A 21,589-nucleotide genomic window follows, 5' to 3' on the forward strand; every position below is an offset into this window, starting at 1 on the left:
AGACGCACTTACGAGAGGGAGGGAAAACGGAGATAAACCGCAACAGCAGGTGTCGACGATTTGAAAGTATTCACCGTTAGGGCGGCTGCTACCTTCTCTCATAAATACTCCGCCACGAGTGTTTAGTGAACTCTGTGAGCGAATCTCAGTTATAAGGCTATCTCGACAGGTTTACGGCCTTAGTTAAAATGTTACCTGGTTCTGCTTCCATAGATTGATCACCCTTTACAGGTGAAAATGTCGTCTGTGCTGCTCACCTGGTCACTTCCATTCAACTGGACTGGCAGACGGGGGCCTCGCTGGTGCAGAGGTACAGACATGGATTGTATATATATATATGCAAATCTCTTAATATACTGTGCAATCATGTTTCTCAATTAAGTTCTGGAAGGTAGCTGTTCAAGTATTTTTATCGTTATCATCATCAGCAGAGTTGATGTTGCTCAGGTGTTAGGATACATGCTAATTTTTTAACCTGTAGTAATCAAAGTCAGAGCCACCCAGCGACTACTCACAACACCGAGGCCACGTAGCCAGGTGTCGCCTGCATCATGAAAGCTCGCTTTTTCACTGACTTGAAGTCACCTAGACAGATCTCGCGCCGATTACATAGAGTAGCACGTGTCTTTGATGTCCGCCGCCGTACCCGGAGACGTGGCGAGGGTCATTACCATGGATACCCATAAGGTGCACGTGCCGACGGAATGCCTTCAGGTGAGCTCGCCTGCTGATGGCGGCGCTACGGGCGTGACCAGCTCATTAAATATTCATGAGTTCCTTCTCAAAGTCTAAAGTAGTCCAGGGGGAGCTAACTCGTTTTTCGTGTTTACAGCTTCTGATGACTGTGTTGACTAGCGCCCTTGATGACTGTGATGCCCGTGATGATGGTGATGACTATGATGACTAAAAAGAAGCTGAAGATAACCTCGCTTTGACGAAAGCGGCGAGTTGTCTGACCTGATCCGTTGATCGGATTCTGTCCTTACAGTGCAAAGGTCACGCGCAACAGTTCCGCAAGCATGAACTATCAAAAGCTCATGTATCTATCTCTTGGGTCAAAGGTGAAATCATCTAATAAATGAAAAAAATGCTGATTTATCACGTATGTTATTTTATTTGATCGTCTTCTTTATTCATCCATTCATTTTTTGTTTCACCTTCCTTCGTTATTTGTATTTACTCTTCTATCTACCTTTTTTTAATTTTTTCACTGTTTATCTTTCTTTCATTCTGTCTTCTCCTTTCTTTGGTTTCCCTGTATCTAATATTACATGTTTACATTACATTATGATGAAGTCGTCTAGGAACTCATCTCACAGCTCGTGCTAGCAGCATGCTTGTGTTGTTGTCAGCAATGCGAGTCGCGGTGGTAGTCTGCGCGATTGTTGTGGGCTGCAGGAGATGGCGCTGAGAGTCTGCTCCCAATGTAAACAAGGGAGCGGAGAGATGTTTCCTTCTGCCTCCACCTCGCTCCCTCCGTATGGTCTGCCGAGCTGCGACGAGCGCGTTTTCGTGGGCTGGAATTTCCCAGAGTGGAAGAATTCTGTCGGACAGCCTTGGCACGGACACCAAAGAAATTCTTCCCACACTGTAATCGTAGGAGCTGAGATGTTGGGGAGGAGGGAGTCCGCAGAGCTCACGAGGAGGCTGGAACCGCAGCATGATTGCTTTCATCCGGCATCAAAAGGGAGGAAACCTCTGCTGCTGCCTTATCAGTTATCTTTCCGTGACGTCAGATTATTTTCATAATGAAATGAGAGGGTGGCGTTCTGTTTCCTCCGGAAACTTGCGAGATAACCTCCAGCCACTTGACGAGCCGAGGATGTCGTGCGGCTCTTGTGTCAGAATTGCAGGAGACAATGGTGGGCAGTGTGTGGCAGGTGGCCTGGCAAAGACCGCGGTCAGGACCCACCTGAAAAACATCAGCAATGATACGACACACTGCGTGCACAATGAAGCAGTCAACCGGGAAACGTAGTAAAATAAATTTAAAAAAATCTTTTGCTGCTCCTAGCTTTCCTTAACGACGATGAAAATTGATGAACTGAGTGGAACACGTGAAAGCCTTAGTTCAGAGATAACTAAGCTGTATCACGTGGTCTTCCATGGTCATGATGTAGATTACAGGACGTAATCTACACAACGTAGTTCATATGACGTAGTCTGGATTATGTCCCCTGACATGCTACAAACTACAGAACATGGCTATATTACGTCCCACGTGATACAACCCACACGACGTAGTATTCGGACGAGGCGCTGCCAAGATGCGAGTTACATCAGACATAGACTCTCCTTAGGTGAAGGAAGGAAAGTACAGCCATGAACTGAAGGTGAACTCACGTATATAAATATAAGTGCATCTGCTGTATGGTCTGGAGGCGCACATCTCGTGATCATTAAGTTTTAAAATATTCAGCAGCACGAGAAGATTCTCACGTTGATATGTGTAACAGGATTATGGAGGCGCCAATGGTATGTTCAGACATTTGCCTCATCTTCAGAGTGGAATCCGAGTTAAACTTCCAGAATCGCCATGGGAGGCGCCTTGTCTGAGACGAGACTATGGCCTCGGCGTCACGTGGTGCACTGTCCCCGTCCTCCTTATAATGAGTTACAGACAAAAGCTGCTCCGGTGAATTATGTTTGTCTGCCATCTTCTAATACAGTCTGCTTCTTGCAGGCAGGTTTGTGTTGAACTCTACCTGACTTCTCCGTCTCTACCCCCCAGCCTTCTGTTTGTGTGTGTGTTAGAGAGAGAGAGAGCGAGAAAGAGGGATACAGAGACCGTCCGATAGACACAAAGACTTTGATGTCCTCGAAAACCTCCAAAAGCTTCGAAGTATTATTATTAATGAAACTGTTAATAATATATTCGTCTGTCTCATCCCCCCCTCTCTCTCTCTGTTCCTCTCTCTCTCTCCGTGTCACCCGCACTGAGGCACGCGAACTGCACATCACACCGGCATGGCTGCCTTCATAATGAGCGGCTAACGAGCAGAGTTTTCTCTAGATGTCTATTCTTCTCTTGCCCCCGACTTTTTTATTCTGTTTTTTAACAAGTGATGATGATGATGATGATGATGATGATGATGATGATGATGATGATGATGATATGATGATGATATAGATGTAAAACAAGTAAGTAGCTGTTAGCTTCCCTCGATGCAAAATCAGCTCCGGTCTCTAATTAATGATCTCGATACTTCGAAATGTGCACTGAATACACACACGCTGATCTACTAGAGGGACAGACAGACAGACAGACAGACAGACAGACAGACAGACAGACAGACAGACAGACAGACAGACAGACAGACAGACAGACAAACAAAGGTAAACACAGATATTTTTGTTGCCACTGTGTGAAACTCAAAGTTCCTGGCAGTCAACTAAACTGGAGCTAAGGCGACCAGGGAGGACATGGTGGTGTCAACAGCAGCGAGTTTTTTTCTCCTCTGACAAACAGACGGACACGTTAATAAATGTGAATTATCTGTTATACTCATTTACCTGTCCATGGCAATCTTTTTCAATTAATGTTGTGATTGTTGTTTTATTTTATCAGAATACTACTCCCTCAATCAGCTGCTACAAGCGACCATTGACTAACAGGGAAAAGCCAGAGGTTGGCTCCCTCTGAAACTTGGGACACGCGCTGATTTCTCAAGCCACACAACACGTCACTCAGCCACCCGCTGGTTCACGCATGTACCCGAGTAACAGCAGTCTGCGCATGTACCCGAGCAATACGACAGTCTGTGCATTTAGCCAACATCTGTCTCCACGCCAGTCTGCGCATGTAGCTCTGTGACATGCAGCGTGCGCACGTCACCAAGCCACACACCACTGTAACATGCAGTGAACACGTCACCGAGTGACGCCACTGTAGCATGCAGTGAACACGTCACCAAGTGACGCCACTGTAGCATGCTGTGAACACGTCACCAAGTGACGCCATTGTAGCATGCAGTGAACACGTCACCAAGTGACGCCACTGTAGCATGCAGTGAATACGTCACCAAAGTGACGCCACGGTAACACCCAGTGTGCACACGTCACCAAGTCACACCCCACTGTAACATGCAGGCTGCGCACGTCACCAAGTGACGCCACTGTAACACCAGTGAACACGTCACCAAGTCACACCCCACTTGTGCATGTAAGCCAGTACCCCGCCAGGTTGTACAAGCGCTCCGCCTGCATGTCGGGCTGGCTGGGAGGACGAGAGTAAATACGTCCATGACGGCGAGGAATAAAAGCCGCCCTCGTTATTGAGAGCGGCGCATCTGGCAAGATGTTTTCTATACGAAGCTAAAGATCAAACTCGGGGACATCCATCAAATGTGTCTTCTGCGTCTGTAGTCTCCATTCTCCTTCATTGCCTCCCCTGACCTTTGCCCTCACGCGGCATCGATCAGGGAAGACGAGAAAGGTTACGCGTCGCCGAGGTCGGAGGTCAAAAGTCAGAGATTTTCTGTCCTCCTCTATGATTGATTGTGTGAGGTATCAGTCTATTGAACTCAGACGTCTTGATCAAAACGTCTGTAGTCCCCATATTTTTGTGTCTCCGTGGTTTCTTGCCTTTTCTTGGGAGGAAGGATAGTTTTTTTTTTCTCCTTGTGCCGGCTAGCTCAGATTTCAAGCAGAAAATGGCGAAAGAATGATGTTTAGACAGAGTGACCAGGGCTGAGTGGTCGAGCTTGGGTCAACAAACGTTGGGCCATAGAAGGGACATAACTAGATGTGATTATTCACTCGCTTCTCGCTCACTCTGCCTCCCTCCTGCCCGCCCCTCCTCTGCCTTACGATTGTGGTGGGTGTGTATTATTTGAGTCAGTAGGAGAAAGACATTGGCTAAACCGAATTATTTCAAATCCATGTTAATTTTTTTTTATAATTCCTAATTTTGATATCTCGAGTCCTGCAAGAAACCATTTCTTATTGCAATTATCCTAAAAAAGAAAGTGCATCTTGATTTACACAGTCCTACTGGAACTCAATAAAGTTGCATGAATGTACCATTTCTCTTTTTTTTTTTTTATTCATTCGTTTTCTTCTCTTTAATTTACGTTCTTCGTGTGTTTCTACTTTAAGAGTTCATCCTATTATTATTTTAAAAGTTTTTAAACAACCTTGTTCACTAATATTTTTTAATTTAGATATTAAAAATCAGATATGACTGCTGCCTAGTCTTCATCCTCAAGCATGACTCAGTCTCCAAAAAATGAGTCATAAAAAACTTTAAATTTCGAATTTCACTTTTTGGTATTGACTGTAGGCGGGCTGAGGATGAGGATGAGGATTAATCACCTGCTCAGCGTCCTGAGTGATTAACGGTCCGTGTGGATGTTGCCAGGCAGCACCAGGTCCTGGGTCTTGCTGATCGCTCCAGATTCCAGGAGCATGAAAGGTGATGGCCGAGCTTCATGAATAAAATTTCGCAGAAAACTGACATAAAATGAAGTGGATGTCACTTACTGGCTCGCGGGGTAACATCTGAGGCTCGTGGCAAGAGTTATCGTGTCTTTTCTGGGAAATAAACCTTTTTGATTATTTGCTTTCTTTTCTTTTGTCAGTACTTTGGGTTTTTCATCTCTTTCGATATACCATCCTTTCTTCTTTACGTCGATTTTAATTTAATTTAATTTTATTTTATTTTATTTAATTTAATTTTGTTTTATTTTATTTTATTTTCCCTTCTTTGTGTGTCTTTGACTCGTGTATGTGAATTTTTTTATTATCACGCCATTATAAACATTTGTTCCACACTGCTGTCCCCTGAGCGCTAGAACTCTGAAGGGGGCGCTGTAGTCTAACGGTCTCTGTACATCACTGGCTGGTTCCTCTCTCACCATTGCCTCTGACCGGAACCCACACCCTGCCCACCCACCACCTGGGTCTTTGATTTATTAGGTCAAGAGCAAGGTGTCGACGACTTGGCTTCCTGTTGTGCCTAGACACAGTGAACTACTTACAGTTTGCTGCTCAGTGGACCGTTACCGTGAACGGTTTTTTTTTCTGTTTGCTTTAACTTCTATTTTTTCTGTCTTAATTTACCTTTCGTTTTTTACATGAAAAATTAAGTTATTGTCGTCATTCTTCAATGAATTGCTTTCACGGCACAGAATGTAAATAATAATAATAATAATAATAATAATAGTAATAATAATAATAATAATAGGAAGAAGAAGGAGAAGAAACATTCAGCTTTCACGGACAAAGACTGGACAGAAAATTTTATTTTTATTTTAAAATTATTTTATTGCTTGAATACCATTCCATTCTGAAGAAAGAGATGAAACCAGAGTACTCCTTTCAGCCAGTCTCGCAAACATGAAAATAAATGTTTGGAAAAGACGAGATTCGAACTGACAACACACAGTTTTCACTGTCTTGGCACCCAGCGGCTCGGTGCTGCTCTTGTGGCCCTTCTTCCTGTAATGAGGATTTGATGACATCACAGGCCGTTGTAACTTCATCTTCGCTGTTTGATGATGTCACACCAACGGCCACTGGGCAAGCCAAGTCATCGTTCTTCCAGCCAATGCAGCATGATGTGTCATGGTGGATAACTGATGTTCGACAAGGGAAGCAACCATATTAATGGTTCATCAGTTTTTCCTTTTTATTCGCCTGTCTACAAACCCGCTCCCTTACCCACCCACCCTCATCCTCGTCATCGGATGCTGTCTGCTTTTCACGGTCGTTGAGTCTGACAGGTCTGTCGTCGTCGGGACATTGTTGTTGTTGTTGTTGTTGTATCCCATCGTCCACCGCTCACACACACATCTTTACTAGTCGCACACACGCTTTCAACCTTTCTGTTCTTCAGCAAAAAATAAAAGAGACTTTCCAGACGGGAGGCAGGCAGTCAGGCAGACATACAGACAGACACTAAGAAACAAACAAACATAAACAGCATCGGAAATGACAAAATATGAAATGACGAGTAGATGTGAACTAAATAAAATGTGTTTGCAAATATGTATGATGAATCTTATTGCATTAACTTCCCTCGCTTTTTATTTCCCCATTTCTCTATTTTTCTCTAGTCCCGCCTCGCTCATTGCCCATTTTTTCTCATCAACAAAGACACACCGCCGACCACAAATCACTTCAATATATCATTTCTCTCGCCTCCATATCTTCACAACCTTCAGCCACACCAGCGGCGCAACCATCGACAACCGGCAATGAACCTTTCATGCACTGTTGTCTCTTGACAGACTCCATTAATGACATTCCACACAAACACTCTACCCCGAGTACTCAACTTTTTTCTCCTTTCCGTCAAAATAAATCTTGGGCAGACATAATGTACAGTGCTAGAGGAGAAATAAGTTAACAGGGAATGTTGGAGCTGGAGGGAACCTTACATTACAGGGAGGCTGCGTCGTCAGCATCCGTCACTCTCAAGACATCGCTTATCACACACCCGAGGACAGCTCACAGTTTACTGCGGGCCGTAAACACTCAAACATCTGTAAACGGTCTGCTTGCCGGCATATCTCATGGGGATGACTTGCTTCTCGCCTGTCTCCTTCTCTCTCTCAACACACACACCCACACACACCCCATTACAAAGTAAAGCTCACGCAGTGTTCACAGTGTTCACAGTGTTCACATACTATTTGTGTGTATATCTGTGTCCCAAGTCGCTAACAGCCAGGTCCGGGTGCATAGCTAACTGCTAGCTGCATGGCTAAGTCATGACAGACAGTCATAATGTTATTTTATAAAATCTCTACCTCGCCACTACCCGCCATACTGTGTACCCGTTTCTCAAATCGTCCTGCACGTGACCCGATCTCATCACAGGATCCGGGTTTTTCCTTTCGTTAATGACATCTCTGTCATTCATTCCAGCCACCCGTATCTTCTAGTTTAGTGCATTTCGAATGTTCGAATAAATTAAAGAGGTTAAAAATTGACTTGGATTCCATGTGTGACGTTCAGTCCGCTCACTTTCCGGGTTGTCACGTCACGTGTTCCAGCCAGTCATGTGACGTGTGCATCTTGTCATCAAGATATGCCACGACAACACATGAACCACCCTACAGACTGATACAGTGGTCTCAAAGTAGTTCCTAATATAAACCGAAGAATTAGCAGCATCTTGTCCGCACCCAGGGTGGAGCCTGAAGGTTTACTAAAACCACAACCCAGGGTGTCGTGGAGTTCAGCACGCACAGGAAGCGCCCCCTGGTCGAGTGGTTGGTGTGCAAACTACCTCCTGTATTGTGACTTGCAAACACCTGGTGACTCAGTGAGGACCACAAGCTGCCACAGGACCAGACTTACCTCCACACACTGCACCCTGGACATCTGAGACGTGTTGCATAGGCGTAGCGAATCGAGCGAAGCTAGCCAATCTAGCCGGAAGTGTAAAGAGCGCGCCCCTACAAGCTAGCGAACCTAGACCCCTAGCGTAGCAAAGCTAGCGGCCTGTGGAGGTCCTACGCTTGCTATTCAAAATGGCCGACATTGTTGTCGGTTTCAAGTTTGCAGATGAGAGTTTCTTTGATGCTCCCGTTAAAAAGGAATATTGGACCGGATACAAAGTGGTAAGTATCTTTTAATGATAAGTATTAAAAATACTCTTTTATTTATGTGGAAACATATTTATTTGTTTAGCGGGAGCTATTTCAGACAATGTGTAGTCGGATTGGCGTTTGCCGAGTACGGAGCTTTACGATTAAGGCCGTGTACAAAGTGGTGTCTTTTAACGATTGCTATTTAAATACCCTATTATCAAGGTTGACAAAATATTCACATGTTTTAGCGAGAGTAATTTTATAACAATGTTTAGCCCCGACAGTATCCTCCAATCTGCAGTCTCCGCGCGTACCGGCCTCTTGTGTGTGTGTTTAAAGTTTTAGTTTTCTGCTTTCTAGTTCCAAAATTTATTATCTCAAGTTATGAAAATGCTGAAGGTGGTGATAAAGGTAATTTTTCAGTGTTATAAATGCCACGAAGAGCTGTTATAATGGAAGGCTTTAATGATTTTCACAAATAACCCAACTATGAAAATATTGCGTACATTATTGAACTATCCTTCCAACAGAAGAAAATAGTACAATTACCCTATTCTTTGATGTTTAGAATCAAAGTTTGAATCTGATACTGTTGCATTTATTTAACATATCACTATGTTATGCTGGTTTTTATTTTCCTGTTTTTATTCCTGATTAATTGATTTCATATTTTAACAGAAACGAATGTGGGAAATCAATGGACCAAGGGGGCAGTACTTCTCCTCATGGACACTTATGCCAAGCATAAAGAACAATTTGCAATTCCAACTTGAAAAAAATGGAGCAATATGAAAATATGGTGAGTTCCTACAAAACCATTCGGCTTTCTGTCTTTGAGTGCAACATTTTTCCATAGATCTGAGAAACAAAACATCACAGGTTTTTAAGGTTCTGCAAGTTCTTATTTATTTGTTACCACAATTCATTCATTTAACCTGTAAACAAGACCTCACCAGTATCAACCAAGCTTGAGTAGAGATTTTTTGTAGCCATGGGAAATTAGTCTGGATACATAATCATATATGCAATCATATTTGGTACTTGTGTCCCAACAGGTACAAAGCTATAGTAGATTTCAACAAGAAAACGGGCCCGGGAAGATCACAATGGAATTTCTATTCCAGAATGGCTGAAATCTTGGAAGGAGACCCTTCATTCATCCCACCAGTGACATCATCATCACTGGGGGGTGTAAAAGGTGAGAGAACCATTTATAACATAAATAAGCAAGTAAAGCATACTTTTAGTATAGCCATATTTAGTAAAACATTTGACAGTTCAAGTATTAATTGTTTAATGTTTCTTTTCCTACAGGTATTTGGTGAGGGTAGTGACAAAAGTCTGTTCTGCCACAAAGAGATGAGTCTAGATATGTAAAAAGCTCAGTTAGGAACTTTTTTTATGCATGTTCCAGCAAGAGCAGTTACCATGGGCATACAAGCCAGACATATTTGGGTTTTCATGCCCATATATTGGTCATAATTCATTCACATTTATTTTTCAGTAAACACTCTGTCCGAGATCTCCAATAGCCAGCAATGTGCCACCCCTACAAAGGAGCAAGAACAGCAAGGAATGTCTCAGGAGACTCCTCACCTCTCCCAGTATCGGTTATTAGTACGACCCTACTGAATAAAGGATATTGTCACTGTCTTGATTTTAGTACTAAATAAAAAAACTTACACGCCCTTACAAATGTCTTTTTTTTTTTTAATGTGACCGTGAAAAACCCAAAATTCCTGATTTACCTGATAATCATGTACACACTAAAGCACACTTGTTTCTACCATGGATTAGTAAAATCAAATGAAAATTTATTACATGATAAACACATTACATGATAATTAAATGAGAAATTATAACTGGAAAAGTGTTGCATCAAAGCTAAACACAAAAAGTGACACTATAGTTAATTTGAAAAGCACAAAACATGACATGCATCTGGTGACAAAGCAAATTATTAAGGATGGTGACAGGAATTAAAGACATGCACACTCCTCAATTTACACGAATAAAAACAAATCATAGTGGTGATGCAAATGCAAGAGATGTGTATAAAAAAATTCAAATTATGCAATGGAAATAATAAAGGTTGCTGGGAGAGAACTGAACACAGTGATGAAAAAAATACACAGCCATATGGTGCATGACAATGCTTTGCTGCTGCTGTGTCAACTTCAGTATGTAGACAACATATAAGCACAACGGCAAAATCACACCAATCATAAATATAAATGGTCATATCATATAATATCTGCACATGGTGGACAAATTATTAATGATGGTGACACAAAGACATGTACAACTCAATTTGCACGGGGAAAAAAATTACGCGTGTTGATACAAATGCAAGAGATATTTAAGCAAAATATTCAAATTATATAATGAAATAATAAATGTTGGTGGAAGAGAAAAGCAAACACTGATGATGGATGCTTTGCTATAGACGTGGTATGGCAAATATAGGTGAATATATTCTGGAGGGTGATTTTGGTCCCAGCAACCACAAGGTGTCAAGCAGCTTTGTTCTATTGTTGAACCCTCGTTGCTGTGGCAGATGAGGCTCAATCCAACCCTGGAGAGCCTGAAAAATTTCACAAAAGATCTCTATGAAAGTTTGTGTTTATTGTGTGTGTGTGTGTGTGAGAGAGAGCATTATTATAGGTATGTTTAGCGGATACATTTATGCATATATACATATCTTGGACGTTCACATTCCTTAAAATTTGATTTTGGCATTTTTATTTATATTTTATTAAGTTTATTACATTTTACTTTATTTTATTACGTTTACTTACATCAAAGGCGTCCGGGAACATTCGAAGTGAGATTTGAACTGGTATGTGGAGTATCCTGGAACAATGACTTCGACGAAACTGATCATGTGGGCATTGGAATTTTCATTATTGTCCTGATTTACTTTCAGTGGACAGGTGGGCCGCAAGCTCGATATTTATTTGCGACGGCTTGGCTACAGCACTTCGGGGTGTAGCTTGCAAAACAAAGACTTCACTCAAACCTCGCCTTATGTCGGCCATCTTGAAACTCTGGCTTCCGGCTACACTGCGTTGCACAGGGACCGCTAGCTTTCGCTAACCGCTAGATTCGCTAGGCTAGCTTCGCTCGATTCGCTACGTGCTATGCAACACGCCACTGGAAACACTGCGCCGCCATCACTACCCCCCTGTCGCCAGGATCAAAGACTTTACCTTGTGCTCACCTTTACTGAAATTACTGAACTGTTGCGTCCTGCTGAAATATTGTGTGATATGTTGTCGGGTACTTTTCTCTCCTTTCTTGAGCTCAGATTTCGGTTCCCTGTGCTTGCACTATTTCTCTTCCAGCTCCCCCTCCCCTACACACACCTCCCAACTCTAGTCAGGATCTTGCTCCGTCGGCGCATGCGTGGTTGTATGTTAGTGAAGAGCGTGCATGAATGCTCGGGTGCTCGCTGACTACATTTTATTGCCTGTACTTTACAAGAAAATGGGTTTATGTCGCTTGGTCGTGGGTTTTGGTTACACTCTCTTTTGACAGCAACCCAAAATAAATAAACAAAAGGCTGCATTCCTAAACTGACGAATGCGTTATGTCTGGCGAAGTGGGGAGAGGAGGAGGCTGGGGACAGACTCCTGAATCCTGGGACTGCTCAATGCATAATTTTGTCGGTCTGTCCGTCTGTCTTTGCTCCCTTTTATGTTGCTGCCAGCGCCTCTACCTGTCAGTCCCTCTACCTGTACAGTTCTGCTGGTAATTAATTTGTTTCCCTCCCGTCTCATTTTTCTTACCTTTTTTCTCCTAATTCCTACCTGCAGACTCGTAAACCACGAAAACTTCCACCCGGCCTGACGTGTGGGAGCTGGAAACAGCGAGTCGTCGACTTGCAGATTGGAGAAGCCATACATCTGGGCAAACAGCCAGTCATGAGGAGTGTGTGAGGAGAGGAGATATCACACAGCTCCTCGCCTCGTGAAAGCTCGGGTGGGCAATACATTAAGCAGACCATACACCCGGTCTTTGGGCCGGACCTTGAGGAGTCGAGGTGGTCATACACACGACAGGAACCGGCTCCTGATCGCAGACCGAATTAGCAGCTGCGCCGACGTGCTCTCCCTTAATGAGATTGTTCTGCGTCTTACCGATAGGTGGCGCTGCCTACTGATGTCAGATAATCCTGCGGGGGGGGGGGGGTGTACGGATGGGTGGGGTGGGTGGGTGGTTGGTTGGTTTGGGTGGTGTGGTGGGGAGATTGATTGGTCAGCAGCAAATCTCACGCGCGGTCACAAGTCGCCAAGATGGCTGCCGGTGCACGTGCAACTGGTGGCGCTGCGAGAGCGAGGTGTTGGAAGAAGGACGCGGTCTGCCTGCATGGACTTCTCTTCCAGGAGGTAGTAGCAGCAAAGGAGAGAAGAAGGCCGTTATCGTCCTTTATCAGCGCTTTGCCACATGTGTGTTGCGTCACCACAGGGGGAGTTGGGGGTGGGTGGGGAGTGAGAGGCAGTGATTGGTCAGCTTCGATACGGCCAGCCAATCCGCGTGCTTGTCCCGAGCTCTGGGGCCAACGGCTCCTTCAGGTGTCAGAAGATAAACATTCAGTCGATGCAACCTCCTTAATCACCTTCGACAGGGGCTGGCGGTGAGCAAGACTTGGTTATGTTGGTCTCTCCTCCACTCCCTCCTCGTGCCCGCCTTCTGGTCTGTGTGTCTGCCTGACAGCCGGTCTTTGTGTTTGCCAGTGTCTGTTTGCTTCTTTTTTTTTCAGTTTTGGAATGAAAATATGCATTATTTAAGTAACTGATTCACCGGGCTGTGTTTTTAATTTTCAATCTCTTGTTGCACCATTTAAAACAAGGCAGACTTCATCATCAGTAAGAGTAGTGCTGCGTATTGTTGAGAAAAAAAAAAATCTGATGACGGGAGCGATATTGTAAACAAAAAGTTCTTGTTGCACGTGACTTGTGAACAATAACTAACATTTTAGCGCAGTTTTGTTTCAGTGTATTTTTGCTTCAAATACTCCCCTCCCTTTCCCCTCCCTCCCCCCACACACCTGCTTTGTATTGATATCGCTGCTGACGGCGTAAAGTACATATACTAGTATCTTCTCCTCCCAACCATCACTGGTGTCAACAAAGGTAGTGTGTCCTTCATACACCGGACCTCATCGACTCAACCCTACAGGTGGGACATGACAAGTGGACCAAACGCTCCACACCTCAGACGGTGGACACTACAAGTCGATGCTAGAAGTTTCTACAGGACGGTCATGGAGGGGGGGCTGCTGGTCTCATCTACGCTGCAGGTGTACTGAAGCAGTGGTTGACCGCTAACGTTGCCGTTCGGGTTGTCGATGATACTCGTCGTCAGTGAGATCCCCTCCCCTCACCTCACCTCTCCCCCACATCCACTGTGTTGACATCCACTTGCTGCGTCATGGGTGATGGTGAGGATGGGGAAGATAGATGTTAAGTGAATCACCCGACAGTAGATTTTTTTGTTATCCTGCTACAACATGGTTGGGGCCATGGCTTTAAGGTCGCCATTCTTCCTGTTGTCGCACGCACGCACTGCGCATGTCAACTGTGCGCTTCCTGTGGACGTTGCCGACAGACCCTCGACGTCTAAATGTCATCCTTTGGTCAACTACAAAGTTCAAACGTGGCGAGACTGAGCTTCCCTAGTGTAGCCAGCAGCTGCTGACCATTGTCTGGCTCCCGTTTCCTTGCTCGGGAACTTTTCTCGGCTGTTATTACATACACACGGAGAAATATTTATAAAAAAAAAACTAAAATATTTTCTGGCACGAGCCCCGAGCTTAAGTTTCTGAAATCTTTCCTCTCCCTTGTGTCACATTAAAAATTTTCTTCTGATTTTTTGAGCTGCTGCTTTTTGTATTGTAAGCACTGAAACACAAGTTCCCCGAGGCTGCAGCATATCTGTGAAATGCAAGACGAGGAAAGGAAGGGTGGAAGGAGAGAGGGGTGGGGAGAGAGAGGGGTGGGATCAAGCAGGCCGACGGTAGGGTAGGGGAAGGTATGTGAGTGGTGAGGGGGGTATGGGTGGGGTGAAGGTGGAGGAGGGGGCGTGCAGGGGGCGGGGCTTGTTGTGGAGGGTTGCAGGCTGAGGTCGAGGCGCTGTACGCGGTGTCCATGTTGAGCTGCCACTCGGTTACATGGCGATGATGGGGTAGACACGCGAGCACCCGCCCGCAAAGAACAAACTGACGGGCTACAAAATTCCTCGTTCTAAATAGAATAACCTGCTGCAAAACTCAAAGTGCTTAGCAGACATCTTGCTTTACATGAATTAAAGGAAATCAGAACAGCGCATGTGTGTGTGTGCGCGCGTGTGTACGTTCGTGAGTGTATATATATATATGTGAGTGTGTTGGTGTGTCGGAACATTGATGTTTGTGTGGCTAGGAGCAGAGGAGGGTGTGTGTCATCCAGAGACCTTTAGCGACAACCTCTGTCATCCTCAATATTCTTGGTCACATTTGCATTTTAGTTTTATCTCTTCTTTCCTCTTTTATCCTCTCCTTGTCACTCACTTTCAAACCACCCCGCCCCCTACCCCCCACTAACAAAGGTGCTTTTCCTAATCTTATGTCCTTCACGGACACCACCAACACCACGGACACCACCAACACACGGACACCACCAACACCACAGTCACCATGGACACCACGTAGTCCTCACCTCTTCCCCCGCGCGCGCGACTCTGTGTTTGTGTGTCCACTTGAAACATTTCAATCATGATTATTTTTCGTTCCCTGATTCATAACATATAAATCATATTTTGTTTATTGATTTTATTTCTGGTACGAAGAAGGAAGTGGCAAACAACGTCAGTATAGTAAACGTTCAACAAACAACAAAACAAATCAACAACAAGAAGAAAAGATGAAGTAAACTTTCATCGAATTTAGCGAACGAAGACCGAAACGCTTCTCAGAAAAAAAAAAGAGAAAGGAAGAAAAATCAATTGACAGATGTAAGGGTAAAAAACAAAGAGTACAGGCAGAAAAAAGTATTCCGCTTTCACTTTTACTTCTCGTTGTTTTAAAGAATATTTCACACAAAAGCTAAGATGACAATTTTTTCGTGTGCAGTCTCTTCTGTTCTAAATTTTCTATAAATTTAATTGTTTTGAGTATTACTTTTTACCCCAGATTAATAATCAACAAGTTCACTGAAAAAAGGAGTGAAACTACTAAACAGTCGATAAAACCGGCTGGTCACACAAAAAAATGAATGTTTACAGGGAAAATGATAGTAAACTCAATGTAGTAAAGTTTACTCTTAGTAGATGCATTACAATCTGTCTCTTGAATTAATGGTATAAGACAGAATAAAGTTTACCAAGACAACATTTAAATCCGAAATTAAATTTACTGTTTTTTTATTTCTTCCACCAGCTTTGTTTGAAAAAGCGCGTGCTAAATGAGGAGACATGAGCATGTTTACAGCATAGTTAAACATTTTTTATTGCCGTAAACGAAAAAATAAAAAACTTGAAACTCTCGTTGTGTGCCAGTCATGTAGAGAAAATTTGATATCTAATGCACACAAAAATCCTTGGTCCATACAATAGTAATTAATGCACTTGAGTGATTTTCTGTGGACTGCACACGCACCCAACAATTTTCCTAAAATTGTGACATTTTAAAAAAAATTACACTTTCATCGATTGATTGATTTGCTGCAATGCTGGTATAGTAAACATCTGGATGTTCATTGTTGCCAAGCAACGTACAAAATAAATGTAGAATAAAAAGCTAACAAGGAAGCGAAGTTGGTATTTTTTGTGTCATTGTATTTTCTGTCGATATTATAAACTTGTGATGCGTTTGAAAACAAATCACAGACAACACGGGACAGGCGTATCTCCGGTGTCAACACTTGACCTGTTTGCTTGTGGAGTGAAGAGGGACTTTATGTGCCGTGAAAGTTTATTTTCTTTCCTCAGATTTATGCAACACCTCATGTGTGCAGACTTGCTTGCCAAAGACAGATCGCTGGAAAGTTTAAAACTGAAACTGCTGCTGTGCGCTGTTGTTGTTGTTGTCGTCGCGTAGTCTTTATTCTTTTACTTTTCCATCTTCTTTTTTTTCCCAGCCCCCTCACCTCTTAAAAAAAATCCTAGTTTGCCGGAGTCATATCTCACTCGTCCTGTCTTGTGTAACACACAGGACCACGCGCCGTATTGTCCAAGTGAAAGAAGAGAGTTGGAAAGGGCGAGAGGGGGAGAGGGAATAAAGCAGAAAGGGTTCTCTCACCCTGAAAAAGACAAAAGCAGTCGCGGAAAGGATGGAAGAGAGAGCTGGCGGGAGACAAAGTAAAGAAACTTCACCCTTTGTCGGGTGCAATTACCCGTATCCACGCCACGCCAGACCTACGTTTACAGCTGGAGAAGCTCTTGCTCTCCTGATGGCTTTAACTTGTTTTCGTCATTTCCCAGGGTACCTCACTCACTTCTTCATCTCCTGCCTCCATCTCCTCCTCCTCTCTTCCTCAATTTTTTCCTCCGTTCTCTCGTCTTTTTCTTGTTGTTGTCCTCAAAACTTTGTCGACTAGGTTTACATGCGCACAAGCGAGAGAACTAACGAAAGAGAGGAGTAAACATGTGATTTTAGAAAGAGATCGGTCGGTATTTCAGGAAAAAAGTCAATCGGTCACTTTAACAAAAAATAGACAAAGATTCAGACATACGAGTGGGTGAAATGAATAGCGGGACATGCAGTTAAATAAAATATTACAAATACAATACGCCAGTGAGCATACGTACTTATAATAAAATATAACAAATATAATAAGTACAAAGTAAAATTATTTTCACGAATCATAGAGTCAGGTTAAAAAGGTTTAGACAAACAAAACAACGAAAATAGTTTTTCTAAGTATCCGACTCGGGAAAACTATTCAAAAGGCTACCGCGTTTATTTATTTATTTTCTTAGTTTATTATTGAGATGGTCATTGTCCAGACTGGAGGCGTGCCTTGTTGTCTGTTTGCTTGTCCTGTACAACATGAGAGTGCTCAGCCCGTCTGTTGTCTCGTGTGAAGGAGACTTGATGTGACCAAGATGGTGACAATGCTTGTCCTGCAGGATTAGTGTCATCCGTGTGGGAAGCAAGCTGTCAGGTGACGCCTACAGGTCCACGTGACAAGCACACCTTGCCCACACCATCCTCCTCCCCACAGGAGAATTTTGCGTGACAGCCAGGAGAAGGAGGGTAAAGGTAGAACTCGACAACAATTCTCTGTCAACAAAAGTCGCCACAACGACCGCCGACCGCCGACCGCCAACGTGACGACGATGGTTGTCGTGGTTTTGCTTTTTGTGTTGATGTCGAAGAAATGCAATAAAATGTTGAATGCTAAAATTCTGTTGAATAGCAATTCTGTCTTTTCTTTTTCTCTCTTTTTTTTCTGTAGCAAACCAGGTTTTTCAAGGGAAGTGAAAATTTTGCAAATGCACGCAACGTGCGATGACATGTTGAGATGAAGACATGGAAACATGCTTCTATCGACAGAAATTATCAAGATGAAAGATGAGCTAGCACCACCACAGATTATCTTGCCCAGAATGTCATCCATATTTTATAAATAAAGGTTCTTCATGCACACTTCGTGTGGACAGAAAATCTCACTAAAATCTTGACCTGCTCGTAGAAATGTTGAGCACATTCACGAAGTATACATGTTGGTGTCAGATGACTTTTTCAGGATTTGTTAAGATGGAATTTTGATGTTTGTCCCTATTCATCGCTGGAAAAAGGCGTGAAAGTTTCTAAATAATTTTTTTAATGTTAATGTTTGCTAGCGAACGAAAGGAAAACACGAAAAATATTTTAATACTTTTCTGCGTCCAAAATTCCGCGAGCTACGTGTTAAAATATTTTTGGATGACTTTTCCAATTTGACGACCTTTCTATTATTATTTTTTCTTCATTTATTATTTTGTATAGTTTTGCACAATTTTTTTTAAATAAGTTTTCTCACTCTCGCTGTCTTTTAATTTAGTTTGCGATGTTTTTTGCCTCTTTTCACTCTCCCTGCCTTCTCTAAAAATGTATTTTCTCTTTAATTGTAGCTTTATTTGCTCAATCCTTCGAAAAGTCGCAGAAAGTGTTGGTGTTATGTCCTCATTATTTTCCTCATTATTTACCCGAACTGTTTACCACAGAAATGCACATCTTGAAGAAATACATTTTTGTCGTCTTGAAGAATAATTATTTTCTGTTTTCCTACAGATTTGACATTATTTAACCTAGTTCAACAATATTATTTTTAAAAGGAGAGAGAATGAAGAAATGGATAAAAAGATTGACACAGGGATCAATCAATCAATCAATCAATCATTAATTTTCATATTCTATCAATAAACTATGTAGATTTTCAGGTTGCCGAACCAATTTAATTTTTGTGTCACTTAGCTACATCTACTTACACTTGAAGGACCTGAACACTTTTCTCACACGCAGCCTCAGTCGGGGACCACCATCCACCATCTGTATTGTCGGTGCAACAGCTGCATGTGGAAGGTATTTCCTCGGGAAAGGAAGTCACCGATGAAATGTGGGATACATTCCATGTGGAGTTTATTTGTCCGTTATTTCTTCATACAACGGACACACAGTAGCCATGGCGATGGTCTTTCATTCGGAACACATGTTGCAGATTTAAATACCACATGAAATACTTTGCCAGTCGAGAAAACAAAAGAGAAAAAAAGGAAAAAAAAAAACCCACAAAAATCCACAGAAATTGGAGGCAGCGCCCGACTCCTGGACACACATCCTGTCTGTCAAACCTCGACAACGGGAGTTGAAGCTGAGGACCGGTATATGGGCGTCAGGACCACTTTATGGCCGGAGTGCTTCACTTTGTCACCAGCGCCGTGCAGCCACCAAGGTCTGGGAGGATGGGAGGACGGCCGGCCGTGACAGCTGGGACAGCGGCTTTCTGGAGGCACTCGACAGCTTATGTGTCGATTCTTGAAAGCGACTTGAATAATGACTTACAGAAGTATAAACCTGCCATGCGGGGGAAAGCTCTAACTTAAAGACAGGGAGGGTTGTGTGTGGGTGTGGGGTGTGGGGATCGAGTGGGAGGGAGAGGAGGAGGGAGTTACAAATCAGGCACAAGGGTGTGTGTCCCGTTTGTTTTATGGCGACCTAAGAACCACGACCGCCCACTGACGTTCACCCAATTTGTCTTCCATTCAAAAGGCAATATATTTCCCATTGCGCTCGCCCCTAATCTGTGAGTCTCCCTTCTCCCCCTCCCTTCTCTGTCTCCCTCCCACACTCCCTCTCTTTCATTCCTTCCCACTATTTCCCAGCTCCCTGTAGTCTTGCTCTCTGTCACTCATAACACGCTGACAAAACTAAACGAGAGCTCGGCGATCTTCAGTGTTAATGGATAACATTCGACATATCTCACAAAGCATCTTCATTGCTGAGATCAGCCTCCACGGCAACGACTGCTTCAGTAGATATGGATGCATCGGCGGCAGGCCCAGTCGCAGACATCTTGTTTCCCTCCTGTAGATATTTAAGGTGAAAATGAGAAAAACACACAGTCATGCCATAATAAGGAAACGGTGAAACAAATTTCAATGCAGCATCTCAATATAAAAAATAATAACAAACCGAAAGGAGGAGGAGATAGCAGCGCTTTGTATAAAAGCAGTCAGAGGTGCTGTCCCCTATTCCACAGAGCTTCCAGCCTGAGTCTGGAATTAACAGGATTAATCAAACATGGCGATAGTTGTGGGGGATCGTCTCCATCTTGGCTGCAGTTCCAGTTTCGTCCTTTATCAAGTCGATTAGTTTCATTCCGGTGTCAAGAGCGAGTAAATCTCACTCGTGCTGTTAGCTCAGAAGTAAGCTGTCTGACCCCCGACCCCTGCAAACGTAAATCACGTGACACTCTCTTGCCAGTGAGAAGCTTTGGTGCTGTGCGCTTCCGCTTCCGGGGGAATGAGGGAGGATGTGTGGTGTGGCAGCAGCGAGTATTGATGGCTTTCCTAGCGACTGTGGCGTCATTGTGGTCAGGGGGAGGCAATAAACATCCGCGTGCCTCCAGACGCTGCGGCGGACAGTGTCGGGGGTCAAACTGTGGTGTCATGGCTACCCGAGTGAGGATTCTCTCTGGGTACAGCTTCTGCTTGGCAAGGACTGCGTGTGCAGGACCAACCATCCAGCCGACCATATTCATGTTAGTACTTTTGAACAGACAGTCAAAGGGGAAAACATTTTTTAATTTAAAAAAGGGGGCGGGAGACAATAACTTAAAAAAAATAATAAAGCAAAGGGGACAAAGGAACAAAGTAATCTAGAGGCAACAAAGATATCAGTATTATATTCTAAACAATTTCTAAATTTCCTTAATTTAATTGATCAATCATTTTTATGGCAATAATGCTTTCTCTCTCTCTCTTCATCTTTAAATGTCTATTTATTTCTATTGTTTATTTGACTGTTTTTGTGTGCTTAAAGCACGATGGTTAATAAAAAGGGAATATCAAATTTTGCATAGCAAAGAAAAATAAAGTAGAAAACTTCTCTCTCTCTCTCTCTCAAATACACTCACGCACGCGCTCTCTCTCTCTCACGAACATAACATCAACAGACTAATTAAGAGTCCTTTTACTAAAGAAATACCATTATGTCTGAATGTGGAGCCACTGTAGCCTCTACTTACTTATATGAACCTAAACTGTTGTAGCGGGTAATTGCTGCATGGTATCTATCGCCACCTGGCGGCCTGCGGGAGTAGCTGCCATACTTACACCGACTCTCACTCAAATATCACGACCTGTGGTTGAGAACTTCGTACTTATTTACACCCTCGGCGAGAAAGGTGCAGACAATCATGGAGCTTACCTCTGACTGACCACAAGGGTACGCCCTCATTCGCCTCACCCCGGAGGTCAGCCCGCCATCTGGGATCCTGTCTGGGATCCTCCTGACATTTGCGGCGTCTTTCATGGTCCAAAGGTGCAGCGACTCGTTCAAATGGCACATGCAAATGAGCCTCGATTTC

At 43.4% G+C, this 21,589-nt stretch overlaps 2 long non-coding RNA genes across 2 annotated transcripts in view; both read left to right on the forward strand.

Moving 5' to 3' along the window:
- Positions 1 to 17,749, forward strand: part of LOC112557651 — a 30,807-nt gene extending 13,058 nt beyond the window's left edge. Inside the window, exon 3 of the long non-coding RNA XR_003097980.1 lies at positions 17,646 to 17,749. This is a non-coding gene — a long non-coding RNA (uncharacterized LOC112557651). The remainder of the gene's footprint in view (positions 1 to 17,645) is intronic.
- Positions 6,701 to 10,605, forward strand: LOC112557650. The gene is made up of 4 exons (XR_003097979.1): positions 6,701 to 8,567; positions 9,216 to 9,336; positions 9,593 to 9,735; positions 10,042 to 10,605. It is a non-coding gene; the product is annotated as an uncharacterized LOC112557650 (long non-coding RNA).
- Positions 17,750 to 21,589: the final 3,840 nt, after the last annotated feature.

Source organism: Pomacea canaliculata, linkage group LG2 (genome assembly GCF_003073045.1).
Source record: "Pomacea canaliculata isolate SZHN2017 linkage group LG2, ASM307304v1, whole genome shotgun sequence".
In the NCBI taxonomy this organism is placed as follows: Eukaryota; Metazoa; Mollusca; class Gastropoda; order Architaenioglossa; family Ampullariidae; genus Pomacea; species Pomacea canaliculata.